Below are 19993 nucleotides of genomic sequence, written 5' to 3' on the forward strand. Positions count from 1 at the left end.
AACTGAACGTCCCAGTGAGCCACCCAGGTGCCCCTTTGTAAATACTTTTTGAACACCTACTCAGTGCTAGGCCCTATTCTAAGTACTGCAGATCCCACAGTGAACAAAGAGACAAAAATATCCGCTTTTGTGGAGTTTGTGTCATAGTGAAAGAAAACAAAATTTTTTTAAATTTCCTTTTTTTTAAGATTTTATTTATTTATTTGACAGAAATCACAAGTAGGCAAAGAGGCAGGCAGAAAGAGGAAGGAGCAGACTCCCTGCTGAGCAGAGAGCCTGATGCAGGGCTTGGTCCCAGGACCCTGAGATCATGACCTGAGCTGAAGGCAGAGACTTAACTCACTGAGCCCCAAGAAAACAAAATTTTTAAAAAGCAAGTGAAATACAAACAATAGTATGTCAGATGATAATAAATGCTGAGGAGAAATAAAGAGGAGAGATTGGGAGTGACAGCAGTGGAGAGGTAGATTTGGTCTCTACATTTAACTTTGTTTTCTAACAGGAAATCCAGGGTTGCCAGAAGAGCAAAGAGAAATGTGGACCTTCTGCTCAGGACTAGGCTCTGTCAGCAGGATCACTACTCATTTTGGATCACTGCCCTTAGGACCAACATATCTTCAGTGTTGCTTGTGAGAAGCTCCACCCTACATCTCTCTTCCTTGCCTGCCAGTATTCATTCCCACACAGAAAACTCCAGATGAAAACAGAGATCCCTGGAAAGTGTGCTTCAGTCTGAGAATCAAGTTACCAACATATTTTACCAGCTCTGACTCAGATTTGATTATTATTGCACTGCAAGTAAAAGCCCTGTTCTCAGAAGCAGGCAGGGGTAGACGTCCTGCCGGAACAATCAGGAAAGCAACAGGAGAATCAGAAAATAGACCGAAGCGGGACTAGGCAGGTTGAGACTGGCGCAACCACACAACATCATTCCTTGAAAGGACCCCTTCCTTAAATTCTAACAAGGAGTTTCTTGCTATTTCATAATGCTTCCAGGAGATGGCAGCACAGCCTTAAAAGAAGCAGACCTGCCAGAACCGAACTTGCCTATTTAGCGGTATGGCTGCCATAACGAGGTCAAGATTGGGGAGAGGGGAGATTGCTAAAAATCAAGTAAAAATATAATTGTGTTCTGTTTCTGTGTTTCACCCAGTTTTTGACTATACAGGACTTCAGTGGTCTGTATGTAACCATTTAACCTTTAGCATTGTTAAGCCCACAAATTGACTCTTCAACCATCACTGTGACATTGCACTGTCTCCCCTGTCTGAATGTACCCAGAATTTCTCAGGCTAAGACACAACAATCCTAAACATAAGCAAGTTCATTCTACCTGAGCGAGAGTGAAGAGACATTATATATATCGAACCAGTTTTTCTGACTCAGAGCTCACAACACAATCTTTGAAAGCACCTATCCTCCCCTGGGGATAAATCAAGAACCAGAAAAAAGGCCTGATCTGTAAGACCAGATCTAAGGTCTGGTCCATGCTAATATTTGTATTATCGGAATAGTTTCTTTGGTGGAAAATAGAGTAAATGAGATGAAGAATCTGCATATGAGCCATCCTCTGAGCCTGACCCAAGCTCTGGGACTTGGTGTTCCTCCTTCTGCTGGGCCGGAGCACAGTCTATCAATGCATTGCCTTAATCTGAGAATGCGGATTTGCTCTGCCTGCTTTGAGCAGATGATGAGTTGGTATTTTTGTAGCTGAAAGAACTCTAGACTAGAAGATGAACTACCCCAGTCAAAATACTGGTTCCTTTGGTGACCAAACCAGTCACCAGGCCTCTAGAAAGTCACTGAAACCCTGTGGGCCTCAGTTTTCTCATCTGAGGACATGGGTAACAGCACTTGCCACATAGGATGTTTGTGAGGGTCAGAAGAGACCATGTGACAATGGCCTATTGAGCTCTCTAAATCTCTGAAACAGTTCAGGCTGATATAAGGCCAGCTGGTGAGTGAGTAAGAAGAAGAAAGAATCTCATTCCACCTCAAAGTTCTGCAATCTTACTTTCTGATCTAGAATTTGACTTGACTTTTTCTTTCAAAGGTGAGTAGTGTTCATCCTGTCCTGCCCTCTTCAAGCTGATTCTACGTTCTATGACAATAGACGGCATCCATAGCTGACCCTTCTAACACATCTCTTTCAGCCAGGGACATTGATGATAAAGCTCCTGTGGAATAGAATCATACCTAGTGTGGACCTTTGACCAGACCCAAGCCAGAGAAATAAATATTAGCAGGGTGGAGATAGTTTTTCCAGGATGGCCAAGTGTGCTCCCCCACTCCAGACCTTCGTTGGCATCTTTATGGCTCTTTTTTATTTTTTTTTTTTAATTTATTTATTTGACAGAGAGAGAGATCACAAGTAGGCAGAGAGGTAGGCAGAGAAGCAGGCTCCCTGCTGAGCAGAGAGACAGACCGATGAGGCGCTCAATCCCAGGACCCTGGGATCATGACCTGAGCCGAACGAAGGCAGAGGCTTTAACCCACTGAGCCACCCAGGCACCCCTATGGCTCTTTTTTAAAGCCTGGACTTGGTATTCAGGGCAGAACTCAATGCTTCATATTTGCTCCTGTCCATACAGATAGAGCAGAATTCTTACTTTGCCTCTGTGTCTAAGAAGTAATGATCATAATCATAATTATTCTCTTTGGTGCTTTATAAAAATAAGACCGCCAATTTATATAGTATAGTATAAACTATGTACTAGGTGCTATTCTGAGTCCTTTACACTTAACTTGTTATAATCATCAACAACCCTTTAATATAAGTTTTAGTGTCATCCCTATTTTGTAGATGAAACCAAAGCACAGAGAAGTTAAGTGACTTATTGAAGGTCACACAGAAGTGCAAAGAAGGGCTGGGACTTAAATCCAAGCAGTTTAGCTCTAGAGTCTTTCTTCTTAACTGATACATAATACTGGCCCTATGAAATACTTTCACTTATTTTATTTGAATTTAACAACTAACCTGTGAACAAGGTGACAGATATATTATATTATTATTATTATTATTATTATTATTCCTATTTATAGATAGGAAACTAAAGCTCAGAAACCACCCAAGCTCAAACATTTGGTCTCAGTGACACGGTTACTGGAGATTTCTAACCAGATCCCATGCCCAGAACCTTCTTCAAAGAGCCACCAGAGCTCCTCTTCATCTGTTGAAGGTAGACTAGGGGAGTCACTCTGTGGAGACCTGTTGTCCACCATTTCTCACCCACTACGGGAGTCAGAAGATTAACTCAGAGAAATCTGATCAGATCCTCATGATGACAGACCACACCTGAAAAATGAAACAAGTAATGGCTGCTCACTAGGAATAAGTCAGCCTTGGCTCTCTGATGGAAGAGTGGAAAGATGTTATCTCCTCCCTGAAAACTTTCCTGATACCTAATGCAAGCTAATCACCACTTCCTTCAAACTCCCAATTGTGCTTTGCTTTTTTTAATGCCGTTCTTCTTGTCCTTCCCAATTTCCAGGTCTTCTTAAAGTTTTTTTTGTTTTGTTTTGTTTTGTTTTTTGTCATTCCCGTATTCAGCTGTGCCCTTCCTTAGGGCAGACACAGAGTCTCATCTCAGGATCCTTGCATGGTTTAGCAATAGGCATAAAGCAGTAAGCACACAATGTTCAGGAAGGACCCCATCTCTCCTGAGCTGCTCTGCATCATTTGGTCTTAACATTGTCTGGTGAGCACTGTGTGAAAAGGTTGGAAGCTGAGGAGATATTAACCCCACAAAAAAGAGAGACACCTAAAGGTGACTCCGGGTACCAATAGCCCTGGCCTGCCTTCTTGCCCATGGGCAATTTGCAATGTTCCTTCCTGTGGTCTCTTCTTACTTCGTAGGAAATAATCAAATAACCTCAGTCACCCTGAGTGATAAAATTTTAGAGTTGTAAGGAGGCTTATCATACTACATATGGCCAAGGAAACTGAGGCCAGAGGAGGTTAAGCAGTAGACTGATATTACACAGCCGAAGAAGGCAGCATTCCTTGCCTTACCACATGCTGCCCCAGAGAGGACCTCACCTTTGCTTAAAAGTGTTTTCCTCGGGGGTGCCTGGGTGGCTCAGTGGGTTAAGCCGCTGCCTTCGGCTCAGGTCATGATCCCAGGTCCTGGGTTCAGGCCCCACATCGGGCTTTCTGCTCAGCAGGGAGCCTGCTTCCTCCTCTCTCTCTGCCTGCCTCTCTGCCTACTTGTGATTTCTCTCTGTCAAATAAATAAATAAAATCTTTTAAAAAAAAAAGTGTTTTCCTCACTAGCACAGAAATGCCTGCCTTTAATCATACTTTGGGGTAATCTATGGCATCAAGGTCACTGTTAATGTGCAGATACTAGCTGGGAAGAGCAGCATATGGAGCTATTGCCAGCCATTGATCCCCACCACCCCGGGGCTCTCTTCCCTCCCCTCCGTGGAGAGCAGCAATGATTCTCAAAACCTGTAGTTTTTACCCCTAGCAGGCCTTCCAGGGAAAACGGGATGGAAGGGTTCTCAACAGTTTTAATATTTCCAGAAGAAATTACATTTACCATGCTTACTTGTTAATAGGTTTTATTTAGTAGACATTCCAAAACAGTATTGATGGAGGGGCAATTAAAAGCGACCATTTGTACAAAAAAAGGTTGAGAACCATGAGAGAATATTTATGTCCCAAGTGATTTCCTGAAATTATCTCTGAAGTGCAATTTTGAGTCAACAAACCCAAATACCTTGAGGTATTTGAGGAATGGCAGAGAAGGCTGAAATGTTGGGAAGGTTTCCAGAAATCTTAATTTTAACTTCATCCAGGTGAAGGCAGTAACAAAGGAAGGTTATGGTAAGAATCTAAAAGAAGCTGTGATTTAAAAAAAAAAAATAAAACAAGTAGTGAGCATTTGGTAATACATATAATTGTCAAATCACTATTTGAGTACAGCAAGTAAAACAAATATTTGCCCAATACTGTTCCACGTGTCCAGGGCCTAAAACCAATAATGTAACAAATATAAAATAAGTAAAAGGAATTGCAGTTTGCCTTTGCATTTGTTTTAATTATTATCCTCAGACAATGATCTCAAGAGTTTCTTGGTATCCCCACCCCTAGCCCATTTATGGTCCATAAATGCTCTGACCCCATGCAGCCATTGTTTCTGGAGCAGAGTAAGAATAATACCGGAAAGAACATTAAAAAGTTACTAAAGTGAGGAAAACAGACATCTGACCATATTTTTTAACCAAGAGCAATTCAGTTTATTTCAAAAATTAAGAACAACTCAGAGAAGCTCCAGTCTGTTGTCATAAAGGCCTCTCCCTCTGCAAATCAGTATGCTCAGTGGGAGGGGAAAATACCCTTCCTGGGATTCACTGAGGTTCAGCTCTGGGGTGTGTCATTCACACGGAGTCCATGTGAATGCCGCCCTCTGCACTTGTGTGGTTTTACGACCTACACGTCCTATCATGGCAGCCCTGCTTTCTCCTGGCTCCATATTAACGTGGGCTTAAATGCTGAAATCTGAAAACGTTCAGTTCTTTCTGCAGACAGTTGTTCTGACAACAGGGAAGAACTGCCCATCCCCCTAGCCCCACTCTTTTGTCCTCACTGGAGTTGGGCTGCATGACACACAAGCCTCGTCCAAGCTTGTGTGAACTTGACTGTAGGAAGTTTTCTGGAAAGATTATTATGAATGGTAAGGCATGCTGTCACTATCCCTTTTATTTCACAGCTCGCTGGGAAATTTGTTCCTTTGAGTCTGGTCTGAAACATAGCGGGACAGTGGGAGCGGATTCTGAGTAGGCTCACCACACCCTTCCTATGATCAGTCATGACAAAGGGTGATTACCTGAGCCGCATGAAAGAGGAGGTGAGTTCCTAGTTCTACCTGACAGCCAGGTCTAAGGGACCAGAAAGAATAGAGGGAGAAAAACAGGAATCACATGTTACCATAGCAAATAAGGAGACTCATGTGTACACAGGCTATGACTAAAACTACCATGTGATTACAGCCTATGGAATAAACAGAAGTGAAAGGTTACCTCTTCCTCTCCTTTCAGGGACATCTTGGAGGGATTCCCTTCCCCTCCAACTCCTTTTAACAGGCATTTGTCTTTACCATGTTCACACACTTCTTATTGCCAGAACTTTCACTTTCCCTGCCTAAGAAATCATTCTCTGGGGTAAAAGGACCATAGAATAGATGCTCCTAGAGTTTTATAGCCTGAGATCTGCCTGTTTGATATCTGCTCTTCTTTTGTCTTTTAACTGTTTTTGTTAAAATTACACCTATCCAGTGTGAAAAAATCCAAACAAGACAGAAAAGTATAAGAGAATAAGGACCATTGGAAATCTCGTTACCCATAAATGACAACTTTGAACATTTTGATGAACATCCTTCCACAAATACACATCATTATCCATAATTACACTGCCCTGCAGCCCAACTTACTCATTCCCAGTATGTGAGAGGAGTTCTTTTTATTTTCCAGTGGAATATTGCTATTACCTAATAACTAAAACAAGAAACAAATAATCCTGCTGTGACTAGTAACAATTCACAAGTTCTTTGTAGCTAAAAACACTTATACATACTTATTCCCGAATCATCCTGAAGCTGGAAGGAAAACTCTGGGGAGTCCGTCTGCCTTTCTTATGGGTTTAATTCTAATCATACCTCACATTGGTGTAGTAGTTTACAATTTTAAAAAGCATCTTTCCATGACTTTATATGATTATCACAAAGTAAGATGATTGAAAGTGAGATAAGCATCCACAATGCAAAAATAATGCATTGTCATAACTACATTTACATAACATGTTAATAATAGTTGTAAGTATATATTTTGAGAAATGAGTGTGCCAGGCTCTGTGCTCAGTCCACTCCATACATTACCTTCTGTAATCCTCACAATCCCTGTCTTAGAGATGCTGTAACTAAGATTTAGAGGGCAGTAATTTGGTCAAATTTCCACAGCAAATCTAGGTGGGATTTTAATCCAAATGTGTCTGGCTTTAACATTCCTTGTTTTGTTTTAATTTTTATTTGTTTATTTGACAGAGAGAGAGAGAGCACAAGCAGGAGGAGTAGCAGGCAGAGGCAGAGGGAGAAGCAGACTTCCTGCTGAACAGGGAGCCAGATGCAGGTCTCAATCCCAGGACCCATGACCTGAGCTGAAGGCAGATGCTTAACCGACTGAGCAACCCAGGTGCCCCTTTTCCCTGTTTGTTTGTTTGTTTGTTTGTTTTTAAGATTTTTTTTTTTAGAGGATGGGAAGGAGCGGAAAGACCGAGAATCTCAAGCAGACTCCCTACTGAGTGCAACAATAGGGGCTCAATAAGAGGGGGCTTTCAATCCCAGAACCCTGAGATCATGACCCAGGCCAAAACCAAGAACTGGACGCTTAACTGACTTCGCCCCCCACCCCGGCGCCCCAACATTCCGTTTTTAATCACTGCATCATCCAACATTTTATACTAACATTAGTACAACGCTGTATAAAACACATTCCTCTGATTAAAGGTGCTGAGTGTCAAAATGATCTTTTAGCTCTCCAGAGAAGGGCACTCTTCCAAAGATCTTCCAAAAATCCTCCCTGCTGCAGTGAAATCTTTCTTCTTTAGAGGGAGCAAGTCAGTCTCTTCCACAGAGACCAACCTCTTGGTCACATGCACGTGCCAGTTGCGAAGACGTGAAGTTGTGGAGGTCCAAATCATTCCTTCTTCATGGCTTTCTTTTGCTTTGGATAGAGGGCAGAGTTAGTCTATCTTGTCCTTTACTTCCAGAGAGAAGGGAGAGAGTGTTTATTCTTGATAATATGAAATTAGAGATGATGAAACAAAATTGAATGGGATTCAGGGAAACCATTAAAAGCAGGGTAAGTGGGAGGCATATACAAGGAATTAAACAGCATCTTTTTGACATACAGGCAGAGTTGGTTTGAGGAGGCAATTAGGCAATGAAAATTGATATTTTCTTCTTTAAAGATAACAATTTTTATTTATAAAGCACTCCTTGCTGGAATGAGCTCAAAGCATCTAATGGGTGCTGGCTAATTACCCCACCCAACAATCTGGCAGCCAGGAAAAGAGAGAGATAATTATCCCCATTTTTCAGGCAGGGAGACCGAGCCACAGAAGAGTGGTGCCTTGCATAAAACCAGAGAGCTGAAAATAGAAGGCAAGCCTCCTAATAACACCCTTCCACCCCTCTGTATGTTTATAGACATCGACTCCTAAGGAAGGACAACCCACTTGCCAGAAAAAAGCAGCTGTCTCTTGTTGGGAACTACAGTTCCCAGCAGACACAGAGAGGAGACAGGGCTGTGCCCCTAGTGCCCAGTCCAGATTCCCAAATATGGAGAAGGACTGGGTTTTGGAAGAGGAACAGAATGCTCACCCTTGAAAGAGAGGGAGAGAAAGAGGGAGTATGAGGTAAGTTTGAAATATTTAACTCTATCTCCTAAATGTCTGCCCGGTCTTTGAAATATTGCAGCCAAAGTCATGATCTTTTAATAAATCTTGCTAGAAGATCTCACTCTGTAAACCAAACAGTTACTTTAGCAGAACCCTGTTTTTTCCTGAGATTAGATATGTGCTGGTTCAGTTCTAGGAGGTCAGAGACCCTTCCTCTGAGCCCAACCAGCTCGGAAGGTGATGGTGGTGATGGAAAGAAAGATTTCTGAGTAAAGGGCAGCCCTGCCGTGATAGGAGCAGACATTCCAGAGGCTGGGGCTGGGGGGTCGGTTTGCTGGACCCAAGCGTGAGCAGCCCTGGGAGGACAAGGGTTACTTTTTTTCTGCTTTGGAGCCAGCTGAGCCTGCCTGGTGGGAAAGGCATGAAAGAACTCTTTCCCCCATTCTGTCTCATTCTGTCAACAAACACTTATTAAAGCACCATGCTCAGGGCACTGGGCTAGATGATGAGAGGGAAACAAATCATAAGACCAGATTTCTGTCCTCAGGGTGCTTACGACTGGGGGACTGGGTAGATACAAAAGGAATAAGGGAGCAAAGGGAAGAAAAAGACAATGCAAAGAACCTATTATTTACACTTTTCATCCAATGTTTAGTTATCAGTTAATTGATTACCCACCATGGGCCAGGTGCTGTTCAAGACACTTGGAATACAGTGGTGAATACACCAAAAGCAAAAGCTTCTGTCCTTGTAGATTTTACTGTCTGGTAGCCCCTGGATGTCTGGGGGAAGAGTCCTCTAAGCAGAAGGAACAGTGAGTGCGAAGCCTTGAGAAGGATATGAACTTGGTGAGTTTGAGAGCAAGCCAGTGCAGCTAAAAGGGAGTGGATGAGGACAAGAGCAAGGAGAAGTGAAGTCAGAGAACTAGTCTGAGGTCAAATCACACAAGGCCTTATAAGGGTAAAAAGTGTGACAAAGTTCTCATTGGGAAACTTGTTTTTAAGCAGTGGTTTGTTATGATTTAATGTAAAGGGCCAGATAAGGGGAACAGACCTGTAAAGGAGTTTGTAGAATAGAAGAGAGGTATCACTGAACTGGAATGGACAGGGAAGGCTTCCCAGCAGAATGGGATACAAGCTGAGTGCCAATGATTAAACAGGATTTGGATCTCAAGAGAAGGCATTCCAGATGGAAGGAACTCCAGGAGCAAGGTGTGCTGTCAGGATGGACCATGGCATGTTCAGATCATCAATCTGCCATAGATGTGGTCATATGGGGGAGTAGTGGATGGTGAGGTTGGAGAAGGAGCATTGGAAAAATGTAAGGTCTCTATGTCAGAAGGTTCTGAATCTCAGGTTAATAGTCATTGGGGAATTTAAATGCACAGAGGCATTTTCACAGGCTTCATTATCCAGTCAGAGAACTCGGTCTTCCCCAGGGTCCAACATTTTTCCCCAAGAGACTTGTTTCTTTGAGTCCCAGGCTTTTGAGTCCCACATGAAATCAAGGCAACTCAGTGGCACAATTCTAGAGGGCACCATTCACATTGTGTCATAAGTGAAAGGCACTCCCTATTGTATCATATAAACCACAGGGCAAATGGTGCCTCTGAAGGTGTGTGATAGCAGAGGCCCTGATTAACATTGTAGGGGATAAAATACCAACCTGCCCACAGGCCTGCTCATAGTGCCTCAGAAGCTTCCTTCCCTTTCAGATTAAAGCCCAGCTGAACTGGCTGCAGAATCAGTGGGGATGAGGGCCATCCGCTGACAGAGAACTGGAAGGGAGAACAGAAAAAAGAGAGATTCAACGAGGAGGCAAGGGAAGAAGCACTTAATATTTGTCATCCTTTTGCCTAGTGGAGCACAAGAGGGAAGTAAAGGAACTAGAAGAAGCGTGGGGGGTGGTGTGTGGAGAAAAGGACTACTCAGGTAGCTGAGCTGCAGATGGTTTTAGCAGATTGCCTGTAGCTGTCATCATTCTCCTGTAGGATATCCCAGTACTGCTAGTCTATGGGCCTCAGGAGGGCAGCAAGCTGCTGAGCAGAAGAACTATGGTGGTGGGGGCAGGGCAGGGGAAAGGTGTCTAATGAATACTCTGCCCCTGAGACAGTTAGACTGACCACCCATTTACTTTTTTTTATAACCACCCATTTAAGTTATGTCTATTTAAGCACCTCACCAAGGAGTCTCCCAACTTTCTACCTGAATTTGGGGAAACCATGGTGTGGTTGCAACAGATGAAAGCAAAATAAACTCATAGAAAATGTTATTCCCCTCTGTACCTTCTTCCCCCCACCCTCAGCAGCCACACAGAGAAGGGAATTTGCATGAACAAGGAACAGCAGAATGTTGCGTGTGTGTCTGCTTGCCCAGGAAAGGGCAAGAGGGTTTATGTTTGGGATTAGTATGTCCTCTGCCCAGTCTGATCCATTTTACATTCTCAATAATAAGTAGTAGCAGGCGCCTGGGTGACTCAGTCAGTTAAGCATCTGCCTTTGGCTCAGGTCATGATCCTGGGGTCCTGGGATCAAGTCCCACATCAGACTCCCTGCTCAGCGGGGAGCCTGCTTCTCCCTCTGCCTGCAGCTCCCGCTTTCTTTTTCTGACAAATTAGTAAATAAAATCTTTCTTAAAAGATAATAAATAGTAGCAGTTGGGGCAACAAAATGTTCTCTTGGGCTGTCATACTGAGTTTCCACACTCCCTAGACATGGCAGACCCAGTAAATCCAAAATGAGCCACGTACCCAAATTCCAACAGCGTTACCTCTCCAGCCTCTCATTGTTCCTCCTTTCCTATATAGTCATTGCATTTGGAATAGTATTGCCCTTTAGTTCCTGCACTAAACCCAATGGGCATACAGCTGCACACACAGCTGCCCTGCCCCACTCTGCAAATGCCCATTTTTTTTTTTTTAATTTTTTTTAGATTTTATTTATTTGTCAGAGAGAGAGGAGAGCAAGCGAGCACAGGCAGACAGAATGGCAGGCAGAGGCAGAGGGAGAAGCAGGCTCCCCGCCAAGCAAGGAGCCCGATGCGGGACTCGATCCCAGGACGCTGGGATCATGACCTGAGCCGAAGGCAGCTGCCCAACCAACTGAGCCACCCAGGCGTCCCTGCAAATGCCCATTTTTAAGAACCAATGAAGAAATTCTTGACTTTAGCATGGTAGTCTCAAATTATGTGGACAGAACCTTTGATTCTCTGATCTATCCAGGAATACCATAGCTATGTTCTGTCATGATGGCAGAGAACGTCTCCCCACCTGCCTTCTTCTTGTTTTCCCTTCCGCTGGCACTACTGTGCAGCTTCCTCCTACACCTAGGCTCAGAGAGGATGCAGCTCTGACTGAGAGCTGTAGCCACTGACTGCCCATTGGTGGCCCAGGCAGTAGGACTGTTTTGAGGAGCATGGACTCCTTCCCTCTACTGGAAGTGCTTGCCCATCACCTTCAGGATAAGTCCCTACCAACCCTCCCAGCCTTATTTCTCACACCCGCAGCTCCAGACATAAAGCCCTTTGCCATTTTCCTGACCAACACCCTGCTCTCTCCAAACCTGGGATGTTGAGCAAATTAGTCCCTTGTCTTGGCCCTTTCCTACTTCCTGGACTGAACTAACCCTCCAGAGTTCAGCTCAATTATTATCTCCTCTGAGGAGGTTTTCCTGAATCCCTTTTCACCTCTTTCAGGTGCCTCCTTATCTGTATTTCTGGAGCACCCTATACTTAGCTGTAGTTTAGTTAGCATGCTAACTATCTGTTTACTTACATGAATCCCGCACTGAACTATTAACTCCCTCAGGGTGAAGAGCTGTTTATTTTATTTCTGTATTTCCAACTTCCAACCCAGTGAAGTTGTGATGATCATTTGTTGAATTAATAAATGGCCAGGAGGGGCACCTGGGTGGCTCAGTGGGTTAAAGCCTCTGCCTTCGGCTCGGGTCGTGATCCCGGGGTCCTGGGATGGAGAACCTCATTGGTCTCTCTGCTCAGCAGGGAGCCTGCTTCCCTTCCTCTCTCTCTGCCCGCCTCTCTGCCTACCTGTGATCTCTGTCTGTCAGATAAATAAATAAAATCTTTTAAAAAAAATTTTTTTAAATAAATAAATGGCCAGGAGCCTTTGGCCCAATGAGTAACCAGGTCTCCATCAGTGAGGTAAAATAAAGTAAGGCCATGATCTGTTTTCCAGGCCAACCACCTGTCTTATTAACTAACACACCCATTTCCTGGAAAATTCTCCACCTACACACTCACACCCTCCCTCGCCCTTCCCCCCACCCCACCCAGTCATCACCCACACATCTTGCCATCCTCTACCCTAAGGCTCCCCTCAGTATTCATTGGACTAAGAAGACACTAGTGCCCTTCTGGATTGCCGGAAAGAGAGTATCTTGTGTTCTTAGATGTCAACCTTCCCTTTCTTCCTCAGTCAGGAGAATGTTGGCTTCTGGCACCATTTCCAAACTGGGTTCTCTTTCTGGGTAACACAGAACAAGTTACTGACTCTCTGACCCCCAGTTCCTTTATCAAGAAAAGGGGGCGAGGAGTAAGGATAAAGGGATTACAGAACACCTGTTGGTTAAGTGTCTGCCTTCAGCTCAGGTCATGATCCCAAGGTCCTGGGATCGAGTCCCACATCCAGCTCCTTGCTGGGTGAGGAGCCTGCTTTTCTCTCTGCCTGCCACTTCTGCTACTTGTACTCACACTCTCTCTCTGACAAATAAATAAAATATTTTTTAAAAGGATGGAGAGATTAGAATAAGTAAATTCCCATTCCACTAATCTTGCAAAGTTACAAAGATAAAATGTAACCTAAGTATTGAGGTATCTGTGAGGGCTCTCTGTGATTCCCATTGTCCAAATCAACTTCATCAAAATCTTGGCAAGATTATTCCCTGCCTAGCTGTCCAGTCCTGATATGAGCAATCTCAATTCCATTTTTCTGGACTTTCTTACTCATCATCGGATCTTGGCAAACTCCATGCCCTTAACTTAAAATGCTTGGTCTGATCATCCCCACCCCCACAGCTTAGGTCGACATTAAAAAGCAGAGAGACTATGTCTTATTCACATCATATCTTCCACTGTTAATGCTGCACATGGCTCCAGTGGCTGCTCAGCAAATATATGATGAATATATGAATTTGTCTATGATTTCCTTCCTCATCCCTGCTTATTTCTTCATTGTTATCAAGATGTCAGTCTTTCTGACCTCATCCTGTGGGAATACCACAGAGATTAGCTAATTAATTAGGGTAAAGCTCTCCTGACATTTGTGTTAATGTTTAACAGAAATAGTTGGGAGTGTGGTGACCCAGGGAGACAACAGCAAAATCCTGTGGTCTTCTCAGACCATCATGACATCAAGTTGCCCCTGTTCTCCTCTCACTGCACAAACACTCAATGGGAGGCCTGACTCTTGATCGTCATTGCTCCCTGGACCCTACTTTCTTCTCTTGGCAAGGCCTATCCCCAGGATCCAGCCTCAAGCCTAAACTCCACCCCACCATCTCCTGTGGACATTGCCTCTCCTTCTGGGGTATTCTTGCAGCTGTCAAACAGGGGGAGGCTGTGGAAGTACCATAGGTTCTGGAGGCCAGTCACCTGTTGCCAAGGTTTCCTTCCTCTCTTCCTCTTAACCAGATCAGATGTGGGAATCTAGGAATATGAGGAAGGGCAGTTTACTTGGTTCTTCCCTTCCACAGAAAAAGGGAGTGGAATGGTCATTGGCAGTGAATAAATCAAAGCAAAAAACCTGTTCCAGCTAGAGACCATTGGAAAAAATCAACAAATCCATGAATTATCCTGTTTATACCAGAAATGATAGTTTGGACCTTTATTAATAGATTGTCCTGAAATTACAGGCCATTCACAAAGATAAATGCATGAAGCTGTGTTTTAGTCCCTCCAAACTTCTAGTTTTCTACTCTATCCCAAGTCTTGCTATCATCCTGGGTAACTTCAGTGTCAAACAGACCAATTATTTACACAGTAGGGATCACAAACCATTAGTGAGTCATGAAATCATTTAAGAGGATTGTGACTAGAATTTTTCTTAAGAAACAGAATGGAAATGAAATAAAATATCATATGTAGAAATGGTGGTTTGGGGTACAACATTTATTTCAATAACATAATAATATACATTATATTCTGTAATTATGTTAATAATGTATTATTTCAATATCAATACATACATGTGTTCTAGTCATGATGTAAAATACATTTCTTTTTTTAAGATTTATTTATTTATTTTTAGAGAGAAAGAAAAAGCACATGGGGGGGCGGGCAGAAGGAGAGGGAGAGACAGATTCTCAAAGAGACTCCCCACTGAGCATGGAGCCAGACACAGGGCTGAGTCTCATGACTCTGAGATCAGGACCTGAGCTGAAGCTAAGAGTTGGATGCTCCGTGGACTGAGCCACCCAGGCACCCCTAAAGTACATTACTTATTGTGGGCCATAATCAAAAGCTTTAGATGGTTAAGAGTACATACAATAGAATATTATTTAGCCTTAAAGGGAAGGAAATCCTGGTACATACTACAAAATAGATGAACTTTGTAGAAATTATGCTAAATGAAATAAGCCAGTCACAAAAGGACAAATACTATAATGGTTCTATTTCTAGGAGGCACCTTAAATAGTCACATTCATAAAGACAGAAAGCAGAATGGTGTTTACCAGGGACTGGGTAGGGAGCAGGGAATGGAGAGTCCGTGTTTAGTGGGCACAGAGTTTCAGTTTTGCAAGATGAGTTCTGGGGATGAATGGTTTAATGGTAACACAACAATGCGAATGTACTTAATGCCAGCCAAAATACTTAATACATTTAATATAATGCATTTAATACCCTTAAAATGATTAAGAGGGTAAACTTTATGTTTTGCATATCTTACCACAATTTTTTAAAAAGCTATCATAGAAGCTTCCAAGGTCTTTGACCAGTGACCTTCATCCCCACTCACATCCAGCTTTTAGCTTCAAGGCTATACCCTAGTCCCAGTCATCATCAGAAACTGTTCATCTCCCACTCTGTGATCTCCACCTCCACCGTTCTTGCTTCCATACTCCTTATTCTCATTGTACCAATATCTGTACCTTATTGCATCATTTCAGCTCTTGCTCACCTACCTTTTCCCAGTCTACCTTCCTTCCTGTATTGGTGCAACAGCTTCCTTACTAGTCTTCATGAGAGTCCTGCCCCCTCTAAATTGCATAGGTGTGACATTTCTAAAATTTCACTCTTCTCTTAAAACTTCCTACTTAAAACCCCTCAGTGGCTTTCTTGCTTTCAAGGAAAAGACCTTAGCTAAGAAGACAAACCAATGGTGAGGTGGCTCCTGGTTAACATGGATCACTTCTTCCCTGCCATCCCACATGGCAATGTGTGGCCTTCAATACTACTTGTAGTTTCAAGTTCAAGCTTTCATTTGCTTGAGTCTGGACGCATACTCCCCTGGCCTGGAAAAGACCCTTCCCACCCACCTCACTTGTTCTTCATTTGTCTAAGTCCTACTACTCAAGACTGGATTGGTTTATCACTTCCTCTAAGAAGTTTCCCTCTACTCTCATAAGGTTGGATCTGGGGCCTCAAGTGAAGTCCTACAGCACCTTTGGCCTGATCAGATCAGAGCACATACCATGCTGCACTGTAATTACCTGTTTACTTCACCATCTGCCCTCACTAGACTGTCATCCACCTCCCTAAAGCTAGGCGTGGTATCTGATTCATCACTGCATCCCTGTGCCTACTACAATACCTACCATGGAGTAGATACTCTCTGAGTTGATGAGTAGGTTGGCAGACAGGAGAATGTTCAAATGGATGGATTTCATAGGTTTTGAAATTGAAATGGATGAATTTCACAGGTTTTGGAATCAGGCTCAATCAACAACTTTCAGCTGGAAATACCTTTGATCAAGGTCTAAAGAATGGTTCATCCAAATGAATAACAGTTACTATATTTGTATAGCATTCAACAGTTTATAGAGCAGTCATGTTTTTTTAATCTTACTTGACACATGTAATAACATATGAAGTAAGATAACCAACCACAAATAGAAGTCTTGACACTTTGTAACAGAATGGGTATTACACGTGACCTTAATTCTTAATTTAAAAACATGTTTACAAGTTGCAACCTACTTCATAAAAAGTCAAATAGACAAAAAAGTAAATAAATAAAAGAGAGTGAGCAAGAAGGAGTGAGTGAGAGAGAGAGCAAAAAGAAATTCCTAAAAAGTCAACTTGTTTTTGTAAAAAATAAAAACAAAAACAAAACAAAACAAAACACAGAGGCGCCTGGGTGGCTCCGTTGGTTGAACGTCTCTAAGGTCATGATCCTAGGGTCCTGGGATTGAGCTCTTTGTCAGGCTCGCTGCTCAGCAGGGAGTCTGCTTCTCCCTCTGCCCCTCCCCACCCCTGCTTATGCTCAGTCTCTCTCTCTCTCTCCAATGAACAAATAAAATCTTTAAAAATAAATAAATAATAACAAAATAATGTATGAAGTAAGAAGGAAAGCCATCATCATCACCACATTATAAATGAGGAAACTGTGGGTTCTCCAAGGTCAGAAAGGTAGTGAACGAAAAAAGCGGGATAAGCGCTTCCATCTTCCTTCCACTCACTTTACTGTGATGCATTTAACCTTCAGGAATGAAAACAATCTGAATAATTAATCCCAAAACCAGAACCTTTCAGAAAACAGTATAGTATTTTCTGGCTTCTACAGGGCCCTGTCAAGGTCCTAGCCCACACATACCTAGTAAATATTAACTAGCTCCACTGTAGCAAAACCCTCCCTTATGTGCCTCGCTTTTTCCACATTTCCCAGAAAAAGAAAGAAAACCAACCACCCTAAGGACCAGTATCTGGGATTTTCCCCTTACATTCACCCTATATCTCTGTGTTGCAAATCAAGCCCAATTTCTTTTGATTCTCAGCAGAGAGAAATAAATAAAGCATGAGTATTATTTATATCCCATTTGCATCCAAAAAGCAAAGGAGAAGAGTTTATCAGTAGTCCCTATATAAATAACCTTTTCTTTCTGCCCTCTCTGGTCCAAGTTAAACAATTCAATTGCATTTTGCATAGGATCTGTTTTCCAAGCACTCAGTCATTTTATTTGTTCTTATGTGGACTCTATCCAATTGTTCCCAGTCTCTTTTTTACTTTTAGAGCCAAAACTGGACATGGGTCACCAGTAAAATTCTGGTTAAATTCAAGAATTGTGGGAGGATGAAGAAAAAAAAGAAAAAGAAGAGTGGAGGATGACATTCCATGATCCAGGAATAGCACTACAGGATACTTACCCCCAAAATATAGAAACACTAATTCAAAGGGATACATCCCCTCTGTGTTTTTTACAGCATTATTTACAACAGCCAAACTATGGAAGCAGCCCAAGTGTCCATCAATAGATGAATGAATAAAGAAGACGTGGTACACACACACACACACACACACACACACACACACACGTATTATTCAGCCAACAAAAAGAATGAAATCTTGGGGCACCTGGGTGGCTCAGTGGGTTAAGCTTGGGTCATGATCTCAGGGTTCTGGGATTGAGCCCCACATCGGGCTCTCTGCTCAGCAGGGAGCCTGCTTCCCCCTCTCTCTCTGCCTACTTGTGATCTCTCTCTCTGTCAAATAAATAAATAAAACCTTCAAAAAAATTTTTTAAAAAGAATGAAATCTTGCCATTTGCAGCAACACAGAACTAGAGAATGTAATGCTGAGCAAAATAAATCAGAGAAAGACACATACCATATTATCTCACTCATACGTGGAATTTGAGAAACAAAAGAAAAAAGCAAAGGGGAAAAGAGAGAGACAAACCAAGAAACAGAAGCTGAACTCCAGAGGGGAGGTGGGTGGAAGGATAGGAGATAAGGAAAATAGGGGATGGGGATTAAAGATCTCTTAGCATGATGAAAAAATAAAAATTTAAAAAGTAAAGAATAGTGGTAGGATGACTTGGACCTTAAGCCTTACCCACAATACTTATCCTAGTGCATCTCCTTTGCTCCAGCAAAGCAAGCCCTGTGAGGTTCATGGCTACTGCCTTTGCACAAGAGAAAGGACAGAAAGAGCATCTGGTTTTGTTGGGGTTTTTTAAGATTTATTTATTCAGGATAAAGAAGATACACACACACACACACACACACACACACACACACACACACACAGGAATACTATACAGCCATCAAAAGAAACGAAATCCTGCCATTTGCAATGACGTGGAAGGAACTAGAGGGTATCATGCTAAGTGAAATAAGTCAATCAGAGAAAGACAATTATCATATGATCTCTCTGATATGAGGAATTTGAGAGGCAGGGTAGGGGGTCATGGGGGTAGGGAGGGAAAAATGAAACAAGATGGGATCGGGAAAGAGATAAACCATAAGAGACTCTTAATCTCAGGAAACAAACTGAGGGTTGCTGGGGGGACTGGTAGGGATAGGCAGCTGAGTGATGGACACTGGGGAGGGTATGTGCTATGGTGAGTGCTGTGAAATGTGTAAGCCTGATGATTCACAGGCCTGTACCCCTAGGACAAATAATATATTATATGTTAATAAATAAATAAAAACAAAAATAAAAATAAAAATATTTATTTATTCGTTTGAGAGAGAGAAAGAGAAAGAGCATGCTTTCACTCATGAGCAGGGGGAGGGGCAGAGGGAGAAGCAGGCTCCCTGATGCAGGGCTTGATCCCAGGAGCCTGAGACCATGACCTCAGCAGAAGGCAGACACTTAACTGACTGAGCCAGACAGGCACCCCAGAAAGACCATCTAGACTGCAAAAATCCCGTCCCTTTCCTACACACGTACACATAGTTACTCACCTCTATCTCAATCAGTTAAGTACAGATCCTTTGCCTTTTGTGAAGTAAAACTGAGCAAAACCTGATTTCAGGAATACTGGGAAGGCCCATGTCTCCATAATCACAAGTCCTGGAATTTTCAGAATTATCCTAACTTCAGAAAGTTTATTCTGGTTTGCCATAAACCATCAAATGATCCTAGAAGTGTCAACATTTCTATTTCTAAATTATACTTAAGGAAAAGCTTCTTAGGGCGTCTGGGTGGCTCAGTCAGTTAAGTGTCTGCCTTTGACTCAGGTCATAATCTCAGGGTCCTGGGATCAAGCTCTGCTTGGCAGGGAGCCTGCTTCTCACTCTGTCCTTCCTTCTGCTTGTGCTCTCTCACTCTTTCTCTCAAAAATAAATAAATAAAAACTTAATTTTTTCCTCCAAGAAAAACTTCTTTTATCTAAAATCATTTTTAAAAGGTCTATTGGTAGACAATGTGTCCAAATTTTTTATTTAAAAATTATGGTCAGGGCACCTGTGTGGCTTGGTCCATTAAGCACCTGCCTTCCACTCAGGTCATGATCCCAGGACGCTGGGATCAAGTCCCACCTTGGACTCCCTGTTGCGCTGAGAAACTGCTTCTCCCTCTGCCTCTCTCTCTGTCTCTGTCTCTCATGAACACATAAATAAAATCTTTTGAAAAAGCAACAGCAACTATGGTCAGTAAATCCAGGTTTTTGCAAAAGAAACATCCCGTCTGCTTGCTCCA

Source organism: Lutra lutra, chromosome 8, assembly GCF_902655055.1.
Source record: "Lutra lutra chromosome 8, mLutLut1.2, whole genome shotgun sequence".
Classification (NCBI taxonomy): domain Eukaryota; kingdom Metazoa; phylum Chordata; class Mammalia; order Carnivora; family Mustelidae; genus Lutra; species Lutra lutra.